Source organism: Sceloporus undulatus, chromosome 1 (genome assembly GCF_019175285.1).
Source record: "Sceloporus undulatus isolate JIND9_A2432 ecotype Alabama chromosome 1, SceUnd_v1.1, whole genome shotgun sequence".
Lineage (NCBI taxonomy): Eukaryota > Metazoa > Chordata > Lepidosauria > Squamata > Phrynosomatidae > Sceloporus > Sceloporus undulatus.
Window position 1 is genome coordinate 184,496,519 of NC_056522.1, and position 14,302 is coordinate 184,510,820.

The following is a 14,302-nucleotide window of genomic DNA, read 5'->3' on the forward strand; positions in this document are numbered from 1 at the left end:
TTATTATTATTATTATTATTATTATTATTATTATTATTATTATTATTATTCTTTATTTATCTAGTGCTGTAGATTTACACAACACTGAACATACAAACAATAAAATCGATAAAAATGAAACCTGCCAATGGCGTACATTTTACAAAATACATAAAACAATAGATAATAATACAAGATAGAATTAGATAAAATAAGCAACTTCTGCTGCCCAGTGCCAAAGGATAGGATCTTCCCTTCCTTCCCCCACTGCTATGCCATGGACATTGACAGTGAACCTAATCAATTGCTTGAATGGCCACCTTTGTCACTTTCCCACTATTGCATTCAACATTTTTGCAAACAGCCTACAGTATTTACTAAACGGGCCAACCTCATAGTTGCCTGGTAGTAGGTTATTCCTTTAGAAACACTTTTTGCCATCAGATACTGTAAATGCTAAAACCACAACACTTGACGTCTCATGGCAAGCTAGTTCATTTTTAAGCTTTCTATTAACAATCTTAGTATAAAATACGCAACAGTAGAGACTTCAAACTTTCAGAAAGTGGCAGGAATGAGGGGTAGAACTATATCATCAGTGAATAGCATCAATAAATAAAAGCGTGGCAGGAAAGGGGGGAACAACAACATCTAGCATTCTTTACTACAGAGGAGATAACATGGAATCCTATCATGTACTATAACTATATGTGGCTGGAGTCAACATATAAACTATTATATATGGGAGATTCATGATCTTAGGGGTGGGGAAAATGTTGCCTGGGGCCCAAATGATGCCCCAAGACCATTTTGAGGTTTCCAGGACTCCATCATTACTCCAAAATGTTTTTCAAAGAAAAAACATATTCTCCAAAATTCCCAGGACATGACATTTTTTCACAAAAGGAGGGATCTCTTAGTTTGGTGGGGTAAAATTGCCCCCTTCCTCCTGCTGTATCCCATATTTCCTTACCCCACTCTGTCTCATAGGCCATTGACCCAAGAGGCCTTGAGATGTAGTCATATCTCAACATGAGGCTCTACCCACTCAGAAGAGGGTCAGGAGAGTAAATGATGCATGTAGAATGCAAAAGGGGGGGGGTGCACCATCTGCTGTTGCTTCAAGGATGCCCTGGGAGTAGACAGTGTTTTCTGTTAAACCAGATTAACAGTTTAAATAAATGGATTCATTGTGTGCATCATAAAGAATGATTGCACTGGATATGGGGCGAATCCAGGGTTTTGGCCAGTGCAGACAAGCCCTAAGACAGACTGATGGAAGCTGAGAAAAATCGAACATCTAGTGTTTAAGTGGACTAATTACAACAGAAAATAATTGTATTTTCTTCTATTTGAAAACTTTTAGAAATAGCTTCGGGGTCAGACTCAAGACAAGTGGAAAGGGAGCAAGGAGGACCTCTGCAGATCAACAAAGTAAAGTGACTCATAAGGTGATATTTGAAGAAATTTCTAAAAAGGAAAATAAATGGATCCTAGAGCAAATCAAGCCTGAACACTCCATAGAAGATGACTAAACTGAGATTGTTGTATTTTGGCCATATCTTGAGAAGACAAGACATGAATGCTTGGTAAGGTAGAAGGAAGTAGCAAAAGAGGAAGACCACACTACAGGTGGATAGACTCAATCAAGGAAGCCATGGCCCTTAGTCTGCGAGATTTCAGCAGAATAGTGGATGATTGAAGAACTTGGAGGTCTCTCATTCATAGAGTTGCCATAAGTCAAAATTAATTTCAAAGCAGTTAATAACAGCAAACACTGCATAGACATATCCAAATTCTAGGGGTGTCAATCTTTGCTTTACACAAGATTGCTATAGACAACAACACAGAGTTTAAGAAATTTTCTTCCTGCTCAACAACTTTTTAAAAATTATTTTCCACATTTTGGAGACGTTTTACCAAAAAAACAAAAAAGAAAAAAAAAAGAAGAAAAAGAAAAAGAAAAAGAGCTTAATGCAGCAATCATAATTTTTCCACAGAAAACAGTAAGGATGAGAGGGTTGCACAAAGTACACTATTTTGTTTAAAAAACCAATGTGTTCTACACATGTAAAATATTTACAAAAGATGTTCTGAATTGCTGAAATGTCAACAGAGTGTCCTGATGCACCAAGACATCTTTTCTCCTCAAGAATAAGTAAAATTGGTTGTTATGCTTTATATAAGTGTCAAATTCACACTTTACAAATTTGGATATTCTGGGATTGTAGACAGTTCTATATTGTCAACTCCATTCGGTATAAACATAATGCCTCCATGATTTTGAAAAGGGGAGCAAAAAAAAAAGAAAAGAAAAAAAGCTCATGCTATAATGAATGGGTTAGGCTAAGGAGCCATATGACTCTTTACTGTTTATGCTTCTATGAAACACCATTTGGATTCAATAGCAATCTTGGCAGCCTAAGGAAAAGTTGCTGGAACAGCATGAAAACAGACCCTTTCTGACCAATATCTGACCTGGATATGGTGATGTAAACTGCAGGATAGTTTACATAACTCAAGTAATTGCAGAATAGTTTACGTAACTCATAATCAAGTTATCAATAATACACTTCCACTTCAGCTTCTAGACCTAAGTGCACTTCCTAGCAAGTAAGTTCTGGAGCTTTTTAGTAACATTTTATTGAACTTAAATAGACTACAAAGCAGGGGAAAATGGTAGACCATTAAATGTATGAACTAAACCTGGGAAGAAGAGGAAGGAGTATATTCATGACAACAACAACAAAAAATTCCCAATATTTCTGATGGTTTCAGAGTGGATTATAAAAAGAGGTATATGTACACATGAACATAATAAAAGCATGCAACTAACATAGAACCTGGAGGGTTTGAACCCCTCACCAGTCTAGGCTGGGATGTTGGCACACACACACACACACCCATGAAATGGTCAGGCACACAGGATCAGGACTACCAAGGCTTTTGCATGGTTAAGCTCCCTGAGGAAATATCTGAAGTGTCCTTGAGTGCATCACCACTGTAGAAATAATGCAGCACGATACCAGCTACATTTAACAGCCATGACTCCATTGTACAGAATCTTGGGTAAGCAAACAAAAATAGCAGCAGCAAAAACAGGAGGAAAGAGACCGATGCATTCTCTTAACACACAATGTTTTATTGCACTGTTCCATTCGCAGAACTTTCAAAATGACCTTGAAGTCTGAAAAGCTAGGACTTCTCTCCATGTCACCAGATTGATTTTAAAAATTTATACAAAACAACCAAGGAGACATGTTTTAATTAAAAAGCTGAGCCTTATTTTTTTAAAAGAAACTAGGATGCCACCAGGTGTCAGCAGAAGTACAGTGCACCACATTGCTAAAGTGATAAACAGGAATGTGCAAGAGCCATACAAATAAGCTCTGCTTCAAAATGGAATTACATCCCTGTTGATTCAAAAAACAATTCAATACGGATGGTGATAGGGAGACCAGGATTGTAGAAAAGGGCCACAGGTGGCACAAAGGTGACAATTCATGTTTTTCATCATTTGACATCTGTCATTAGTGATGCTATTATTACTCTTTCCTGCAAGGACTTAAAAATGATTTTTGTTGTTGTTGCAATTGTGTACCTTGGAGTTGTTTCCAACTTATGGCGACCCTATCACAGGGTTTTCTTGGCATGTTTCTTCAGACAGGGTTGCCACTGCTATCCTCTGAGGTTGAGGGATTGTCACTTGCCCAAAGAGTTTACATGGCTGAACCAGAATACTCAAATCACTACAACAAAAATGATATTACATACATACAAAGTGTATAGAATGCCTAAAAAGGTGTGTAACACTTTACACAAGAGTGACCATGCTAGTCTGCTGGAGCAAAGAATGAAAGAGTCCCATGACACCTTTGTATGTTTGACTATAATCTACAGTCCTATTTCTTTCTTGATTTATTATCTGTCTCTCCAAGGAGCTCAGAGCTGCATACACAGTTCTCCACCCACACATTTTACACAGCAACAATGTGCTTCGTGATTGAGCGAGGTCTGCCAGCCTCATGCAACACTTTATCCAGAGCAGCCTACACTGACCTACCTGTAGGACAATAAGGTGCATCTCCTAGAAGCAGGTAGCAATAATTGACCTTCTCCATCCCCACTATACCTGACTTTGACCTGACCTTCACAGAAAAATATGAAAGGTGTGTGTTTGCAGCCAATCTGTTTTAACTGTATTTTCGTTTTAATAGCTTTGTATTGTACTTTAATATATTTGTTTTGTGAGCAGCCCAGAGAAGCTATGTTATGGGGCTAGGAGTTAAATACAGAGTATAGTTTAAAATATATGGAAGCCAAATTAAATAGTTTTAACAAGAGCACACATCAGTTTCATTTACTGCTTTTCCCTACACCAGGTCCAGTAATCTCGTCTCAGAAAGCCCATCAAGCCACCTTCAAAGAGAGGCTGCTAATCCTTCACCACTTCAGCTCATGCTTTTGGATCTTTCACCTCCTCCAGAATCCTACTGCAAAACCTCTTAGATCAGAGAGACAGCGAATATAGCATGACTGTCATCATAAGGCACAACAACTGTTTCATTATTTGTGCTTTTCCTCTCTGAGAGAGCCAAGGAATGACAGCACCCAAAAAAGAGATTACCACTGAAAGCCGAACTTCATCCAAAAGCCAGCAGACACAGTGGCATCCCATCAGTGCTCCAGGCTGCAATGAGAAACCCAAAGAGCTTACTATATCTACTCAGAATGAAAACAAGCATTGTTAGCAGAAGAATGGTGTATTTCACAGGATAAAGGCCCAGCTTGCAAAAATCATTTTCAACTAAAAGCTTCTCCACTAACACTGAGTGCACAATAAGGCAATAACTGGAATTATAGAACTATGCTTCCTTGCAAAGCTACATCAGCTGTTTCTGTTTTCTGTTGTGTTTTCAGTTTCTGGGTTCAACAATATCACTTGCTTAAATTTCACATCCTTACCCATTCTTTCTTCCACTCTTCCTTCTAAAATTAATAATATCCTCACTGTCTTTGTTTCATCTTTTGCTTATCTTAATTTTATAAAGTTACTTGTGAACAAATTTGTACACAAGAAACTGCTACTGCAGCTCTTACAGTACTATAAATGGCTGCACAGATATACTTATGTATTTCAGTTGTGCACTGTACTCTGTCCACAAAACTCAAGGACAGTTCACTCAAGGATAGTTGCATGAAGTTAGCTGGGAAGGTCATCTCTAAGGAGGTGGAGCTGTCATGGGAAAAGTTCCCCATTCCCCTGAGGGGAAATCAGGATCCTGGGAGTAGGGCATCTCTGATGGAAGGGAGAGGCCCAAACCTCTCACTGTTTTCCTTAAGAATACTGGGAAATCCTCTGTTTGGAACAATCTGACAGAGCCGAGGGTGGAAGAATCCCTTCCTCCTCCTTCAGTGAGGTTTCCTCTTGTTCTGCCTCCAAGGAGGTGGTATTGCCAGTTCTGACATCATACTCCTTCTCAAGAAGTGCATGGCAGAAGCCACACTTTCCCTGGTGATGTTATAGGGCTGCTTTTTGTGCCTCTTATGGGGTGACTATGGGGATCCTCTTCAGAAGTTGAGCTCTTCCACTTATCCTCCACTAGGCCATAGTTTGACTTGATTTTGGCCTCATGGTCAAAATAGTGGCCATCTGGGCAGAAAGAGGAGACATCCACCTTGTCTCACATGTTTTTGTGTGTGAACCTGAAGCTTCCCTAGGCTATGGCAGGGGGAGAAAAGATGGGTGAGGGAGTAGCAGCCAAGGAAATTAGAAATTTGCAAGAAAGAGCATCTGAAGGAGGAGAGAGAGAAGGACAGAGAAATAAAGGCTTTTTTGGAAAGAGATTTAAGTTTTAGCTAAACAATAAGGGAAAAGATAAGAATAGGAATGAGGCAGAGAAAGGGAATGATCCAGAACAGGACTGGAGCAGCTGTAGCAACGAACAACAAAGAACATGTCCTATCAGAGCAGTGGGCAAGAAAAAGAGTGGCCTTCTCAGGCTAGTTCCTGCCATGTGGGGATACTGGACACTAGAAGATCTTTCTTTTTCCTGCATATCTGGAGAAATGGGAAGAGCATAACCCAAACTACAGGATGCTCCTCCCTTGTCTACTAAGTATTTGGGGAAAAGCCACGCGGACCAGCAAACTCAAGAGCTAGTACAAGAGAAAATAAAAAGTTATTCAAATGCTTCGTCTTCATCTCCCAGCACAACTGCAGTTTGCCTTGCACAGAACTTGGACGTAAGTCCATTTAAGTGATTAATGCTTTATTTACATGGGGTTTGAGGCTATGTGGACCAAGATGTATGATCTCAATATCCTAAACACTTGCTTTAGATGAATGACACAGAAAGTTAAGTGTTCAGAATAATAACCTCTACAAGGTAAGCTTATATGACATTGCCCTCATGTTGTGTTCTCTATTATGGCTTAACTGTTGAGGCAAAGTTAAGGAAGTGCCAAGTTTTTCAAATCAATGTTATTATGAAACTATAATCCTTAAATTATGCAATTCCTTGGTTTCAGGCCTTTCTAAACAAACACACCGGCTAGTGTTCCTTGGACAGGAACTAGCTTTTCTTTTCTTTTCTTTTTGACCTAGGAATTTATCTATGTAATCAGCAAGGAGTTAGGTCAAAAGACTGAAAGAATTCATGATTTCTTGTTAGTCACTTGCTCCAATATCATCTCCTTTTAGTTGGAAACGTTATGCCTTTGGGTCTGGCAGCAGAACAGAGCCACTAACAGAGGGAGGCTGCTGCAAGCCTGGAGGGTTTCCCAAGACAGCCAGAACTACAAGTATTCCCAAAATTCCCTCTAACTCTCTCCCAACCAAAAAAGAAGTACAAGACTGTTCCTGCAATACTGTGTACTACTGTTACATTCAGGTATGCAAACTATGTAATGAAGACTGTCCTTTGCTTTACAGCTGTTTCCATTCACCCTTGTGTGGACCATTTCTAATCGCTGTCCTGGCACTCCACTTTTGATAGAAGGTACTGAAATAGGCAGAGGGAAAGGAACAGAAGGAAGTAATGGACTTTCAGATGATCTATCAATTCCATGTTAGCTATACACACTTCAACGAGAAGGTGATGGCTATCATGGGTTATCATACCTCTCATGACAGCTTTGTGAAAAAGACCAGGAGGAAAAAAAAGCAGCAGCATATGGACTGAGAAGTGAATGAGCATCGCCCAGTTATTCTCACTGTATGCCTCATTTCTCTTGAATGCAGGGTATGGCCATAGTACAAGAGATTTGGGAGATTCAGCCTTGCTACTTACCTGTCTTTTACCCCATGCAGTGAACAGGGCCACCCAATCTAATTACCCTACCATGCAGGAATACACGATCAAAGCACTCCTGACATATGGCCACCCAGTCTCTATTTTAAAACTTCCAAAGAAGGAGACTCCACCAGACTTTGAGGCAGTATGTTTCACTGTCAAATAGCTCTTCCTCCTATTGTTTAGGTGGAATATCTTTTTCTGTAGCTTGACTCCATTACTCCATGTCCTACTTTCTGGAGGAGCAGAAAATAAGCTTGCTCCATCCTGAATATGACATCCTTCCAAACATTTAAATATGGCTATCATGTCACCCCTTAATCATCTCTTCACCAGACTAAATATGCCCAGCTCCCTAAGCTGCTCCTCATAGGGCATGGTCTACAAACCTTTCACGATTTTGGTTGCTCTCCTCTAGGCATGCTCAGGATGCATGGCCCCATTCTGTGATGAGGAAAATTGGTCAGGGAGATTTGACCACAAGAGGGAAGCAGAGATGGGCAGGGAATCTATGGTTGCAGTCTGCCCTACCCATATGTGGTGCATCTGTTCCGGACCCCATGCCCCATGTATGGGGAAAAGAGCTTGTGCTCAAGCCCCATAGAAAATAATGGAGCACACACAGGTATGCACCCCATTACTTCTGCTGGGCCTTGCCTTCCATGTAATCTCAAAGTTGCAGAAGGCAAGCCTGCCTATGGGGAAGGCTGACTGTACTAACTGATGGTAACAACAGGGTTCCTCTTCTCAGCTTCAAAGAGGAGGTAAATTGGCCCAAAGGAAGAGGAGGAGGGGAAAATCCCACAGAAGAATTCTTTATAGGAAGATTAGATCAGGAAGCATAATTAATATAGGAAATCAATGGAAGCATAGAATCATAAAGACCCCAAGAGCCATCCAGTCCAACCTCTTTTCCATGCAGGAATACAGTACCAGTCAAAGCACTCCCAAAAGGTGACCATCCTGCTTCAGTTTAAAAACTTCCAAAAAAAAGGAGACTCCACCACACTCTGTGGCAGCATATTCCACTGCTTAACAGTTCTTACTGTCAGGAAATTCTTGCTAATGATGAGAAGGAATCTCTTTTCTTGTAGTTTGAATCATTGCTCCGGGTCCTATGACTGAAACTACTATTCAAATTTTCTTGAAACTCACTTTTAATATGTTTGTTTTGTCTAAATATTCATTTAAACTGTATCCCACTTAAAAAGCAAGAAAAGAGAGGCTGAACACCATGCTTCAATCCCTTCTTGTTAGTACAGTCAGTCCTCCTCATAGGTGGGCTTGCCTTCCGTGGCTTTGAGCTTACATGGAAGGCAAGCCCCATTAGAAGTAATGAGGCGTGTACCGTGCTGTGTGCTCTTTGCGTCGCCGTGTGCACGCGCCTAATTATTTCCTATGGGGCTTGAGCATATGCTCTTTTCCCCATATGCAGGGGAGTCCGGAACGGATCCCCCACGAATAGAGAGGGCGCACTGTATGTGCAGTTATGTTCTTATCACAATGAAAACAAATTTCCTTAGTTATCCAGTGGAGATAGTTTAAATCTCGGGTTAGCAAAAGATTGTATTCAGATATTGTTGGATATTGACTTTCAACATCCTCAATCAGCATGGTCAACATTCAGAGATGATGAGAATTATAGTCTAACAACACCTGGAAAGGCACAAATTCCCTACTCTTCATTTAGAACTAATTTGTTTTGTAATTTAAAAAAAAGGACAACAGCTCATATGCAGCCTTTGCATAGCTATGTACAAGCACTGAAGCAGTGCATTTTACTTCCCAGTCAAGAGCCCTTGGATTACAACATGTATATGAACCAAGCCATACTAATAGTTTATTAACATCAGTGACTACAGGAATATGGCCCATTAAATGTTAATAGCTGTTTTGCAAATATGTCTGAGTTTAAAACACCATTAAATGCTTCTGGTCATTAAGTTAAACTTGTGTTTTCCCTGGTGGACTATTTGCACTTAGATTGCATTCCCTAAAGTAGCATCTTCTTGAGATTATTATCTTCCCACATATAAACTGATATACATATATGGCATAGTGCTTAAGAACAAATTATAATTAAGTTGGCAGTCAGCCCATAGCTATTTGTTGTATGTATATATAATTGCAGTGATACATCTCACACTGATATTTAGTAGGCTGAATCAACCATGACATGAAAAGTCAAGAAACATGTATCCTTGACACAAGATATAACCCCATCTGCATTCCCTGTGCATTTTGTAACAAACATGTGAGAAACAATATATAGCTCAAAACCTCTAAAACAGTGATGGTGAACCTTTTAGAGAGCGAGTGTCAAAATTCAACGGTGTTCACGGACTGGGTGTGACCCAGTGCCAGGGGACAGGACATCAGGGGGTGGGTCTTCTGTTTTCTGGGGGTGGGACCTCTGCCTTCTAGGAGCAGGACTTCTGGGGTGGGACTTCCCTAGAGACAGTTGAAGACATGTGCCTGTTCCTCCTCTCCCACCCACCCTCGCTCTTGCCCTCCCAGGCCTTCAACTGCCTCTCTGGAGACAGATGAAAGCCCAAAATGACCAGTTCCTCCTCTTTCCTGTCCTCCACATGCCCTCAAGAATGGCTTTGTGTGCCATCTGTGGCATGCATGCCATTGGTTCACCACCACAGCTTTAAAATATGCCCTTATGTAAGGCTAGCCCTATAGGAGCTATAGCAGGAGCTCTCCAGATGGTTTTGGCCTATAGATCTCATAACACCTCATAATTTGTTATGTTTCCTAAGACGATGAACGCAAAAAGCCAAAAACCTCTGCCCACTCCAATGCAGATCTTTTAGGGCCATGACTTACAGACAGCATCCTCCTACAATGAATGTCATTGCTTATTGACAAGCTGTCTGGTAGCTGGTTCTACTGGAGATGAAGTTCTAGGCTATAAAAATGTATGAATAAGTGAAATTGGAAATTAGTTTTTGGCAATCCATGATGAACATGGAACCCAAAGGTGTAATGGTGACCTTTCTTAGGCCAGTAGATCTGCCTTGTTACCTGCTATGTCCGTTACAGAAGGTCTCCAGACAATCTTTTCTTGTAAAAGCCTTGCATATAAGCAACCACAGTCTGCAGTTCCTTCAAATTTAATGTTTGGTACCAATAGGAGTCTTGTTCTGACATAAGAGGTGTTTTCTGGCAGGAGCATGGATGTGGATGGGAAAGTGTAAGTGTCCCTCTTGTGTACTGCAGTTCTGATGATAATCACACTGCACACACTATTATATGAAACTGAAAACAACAAGATGCTGCTTTAGGAAACACAGCCTCTAAGTGCAAATATTTCACAAAACAAAACATCATCTAGATATGGTGGCAAATCATGCAATAAAAGTAATTCCAGTTTACACCAGAGCTCTCACTTGTGCTTCTTGGAGTCATAGCCCCAACTACTGTGTCTACAAAAGGGGAACAATCTACACTAATTCTATGGTAATTTAATTATATGGCAACTAAAAAAATAATCAGCTAGCATTTCTTTGTAAAATAATAAAATAAATAAAACCCTCTTGGTCCTAGTCCTGATCATTGCCATTATAATAATAATAATAAGTTTTATTTATAAACTGCTATTCCGTGTTGATCATAGCGGTGTACAGATAAAAATTGCAATATCAAATACAAAATACAGGATAAAAATTGCAATACATAAATAAAACTTCAATAAAAACATCTCAAAATACAGATTAAAACCATACATCAAATCCAGGCCAGCTAAATGTGCTCGATAATGCTGTACACACAGGGGGAGTCATATATCATCAAGGAGCATCGGGGAAGGCTTGCCGAAACAGGAAGGTCTTAAGTCTCTTTTTAAAGAGATCCAGGGAGGTGGTGGAGCGGAGTTCCTCAGGAAGGGTCTTCCAGATCCCAGGGGCCGATATAGAAAAGGCCCTTTGTGAGGTTGATACATATCTCGTTATCGGGATCCTCAAGAGATTCTTCCCAGATGACCTGAGTGTGCAGGGCAGACTATATGGGGAGAGGCGGTCCTCCAAGTACCCTGGGCCCAAGCCATTTAGGGCTTTATAGGTTATAACCAACACCTTGTATTGTGCCCGGAAGCGAACAGGCAGCCAGTGGAGATCATGCAGAATCGGTGTTATATGGTCGGCCCTGGGACATCCAGTGACCAACCTAGCTGCCATATTCTGCACTAGCTGAAGCTTCCTGTTTGGTACAAGGGTTGCCCCATGTAGAGCGCATTACAGAAATCCAATTATAAGTGTGATGTTTAAAAAAATGGCAAAATAGCTATAGCATAGCTTTAAAAATTACAGTAGAACACTCACAGTAGAAAACAAACATGGAAAGACACATAGTTCCATTTCAGAACACATGCCTGACGTGCAGAACATTTCAGTATCTGACATCTCTAGTTAAAAGACTCACAGATAAAAAGGTCAGGAAGGCCTGAATCCCTGGAGAGCCAATGCTAGGCTAAGTAAACCAACAATTTGTTCATTTGCTCTTACTTCACATTTTATTCATTCATTCATTAATTTATTGCACTTATATCCCGCCTTTCTCCCCAAATAGGATCTAAGGCAATCTGAACAGAAGAAATACCACCTGTTGAGCTTGTACTAGCCAAGGCAGTAGATGTGAGAGGAGATGAGAAAGCAGAAGCTTCTTCCATTTTACCTTTTTGTCTGTGTCTGTATTGGTTTTATTTCTTTCTGCTCCAACTGGTTTTAATGCAAGTGAAAATAACAAGGTGAGCTCAAGGGTGATCATAGCAGGAGAGGGGGTGTTTAGGGAAGTGGTGTGGCTTTGTACTCAGTGGAGCTGAAGCCTCACCTGATCTATGCCTGGCATGCCCCAGGAACTCTCCCCTTTTGCAATGCTGGCAGTGCAGCCGCAGGGTAGTTGAAAGATCCACTCCTGTATAAGGATGAATTTCATGGATGGAAAGAGAGATCCATGGCATCTTATGGCTCCTGGTGCAATCTCCTTGATTACAACTGGAACCTTTTTACATTTTCTTTTCATTTTATTAAACAAGAGATACTTTAATTTTCCACACAGGCTCTATAGCACACAATGGATAAGTACATAAACATGCCCTTTTAAAAAGGAAGATTATAATCCTATTCATTTCTACTTTTTGCTCAGATGAAAGCCAAGGCTTAAGTGCTATTTAACAAAAGTCTCTCAGCAGCCCAACCCTTCAATGAGTTACCGATAAAATCTCTCATTGAAATTCAACTTTTTATCACACATCTCCATGTTTCCTAAGCTGCCATTCTAACATTCTTCCACATGGGGGAAACACCCAAATGATTTGAAACATGTTGCATTAATTCATGTAATAAAAATAGCTCATTTTTTAAATGCAAGTTATCTGCTTTTCATTCCAGACAACTGTGTGCAAACTGTGTTTGGTGTCCTTCAGCAAAGAACAAGCATACCGTAATGCCAAAGGAAAGCTTTACCATGTACTACCAAAAAGCCAGTCTCTTCTGACTCTATGATTCTAAGGCGGGTTACAGACGGGCAGGGGAGGACGTCTTGGAGGTGTATTCAGCTGAATGCGGAGCCTCCAGACGGCCCGCCCCGGGGGCGTGCTTCAGGTGTTGGAGCTTCCACACGGGGGGCAATGAAGACGCCTCACCTGGGTCCGTTTCGGACCCGGAGCTTCCATACCGCCGCCTCGAAGGACGCTGCAAAAAAAGAGGCAGCTTCCGCACGGGCGGCCCAAAGCGCGGCTTTTTTTTTCTTTTGCCGCATGAGAAGTGCGCAGCTGCAGCGCTAAGCAGCAGCGGCAGAAAGCCTGTCTGCGCATTTAAAGCGCCCAAGCCCCTTTAAACTTTCTCTCATCTAAGAGGCCATGGAGGCTGGCATCTATGTGCCAGGGAACCCCAGCATCAACATCACAGGCCAGCAGATTGGGCCCCTGATACTGGCTGACTGTGCCTACCCCATTCGGAAGTGGCTCATGACCCCCTTGAAGAGAAAGAGAAGAAGAAAGCAGGGGAGACTGTGAGGGATGCCCTGGCAGATTTTTTCCTGACAAGGAGAATCTGAAGGATGGCTCCTGTGCCATCATCTGTGATGTCAGAGTGCATTGTTCTGTAATAGCATAAGCACATGAATAAATGTATCCCATTATCCACAGTTTGAGTCTGCCTATCATTCCTGATCTGTGCTGTGGGCATGTTTTGCCACGTGCCTGAGGGGGACACACACAAACACACACACACAAAAGGTCTCCTGGCGCCTGTTTTCCTGGGGCAAAAAGATACATCAGCTCCAACTGCCAATTGCCCCTTTGACAATGTATCAATCCCCCTCAAATTCAAGCTTTCCTAATGGCCCATTTGAATGTATCAATGGGGCACCCAGAGGACATCTATTGGGGGAGAGATTCAAACTGCTCCTCTGAAAGCTTTCATTGGAATAGGACCACCTTGGCCTAACGGCCCTGAGCCGCAGGTGCCCATATATACCCGTGCGCAACTGTGCAAGACCCCAGGACGGCGATCAACATGGCAGAGCCACACAGGAGGGTCCCGGTCCGAATCGCCTACTGGACAGACGAAGAGGTCGGGATCCTCCTGGACTCCCTGATGCCACAGGCAGCCGCGAGAAGGGTGATGGCCAGCACCAACAAGCCCAACCGGGGGCATTTTCTCGAGGCATCTCGTGCCCTCCGAAACCAAGGGTTTCAAAGAACGCTGCACCAATGCAGAGTGAAGTTTAAAACTCTGAAGGCAGCGTTCTTCGAAACCCTGGAGGATTTCGGAGAGGCGCCCCCGGTTGACAGGCAGCCACCATTCTTCTCGCAGCTGAAGGACCTGTGGATCAGGGGAGATCGGCCAAGACCTGAAGATTGTCGTCCTCCAGGTAAGCCAGAGCTCTTGCCATGCCCTGTCCTCCCCTCCTTGACCCTTCCCTTGCCCTCCTCTCCTTCCTGCATGGTGCCAATGCCATCCCTCCTCTTCCCTTCTGCAGGCGTGCGGCCGAGGCGGAGGCGGAGGGAGGGAGGGCACTCT

The 14,302-nt window shown here is 42.0% G+C and overlaps 1 protein-coding gene across 12 annotated transcripts in view; it reads right to left on the reverse strand.

Moving 5' to 3' along the window:
* Positions 1–14,302, reverse strand: part of PLCB4 (phospholipase C beta 4) — a 226,940-nt gene that overhangs the window by 89,233 nt on the left and 123,405 nt on the right. The window lies entirely within an intron of this gene.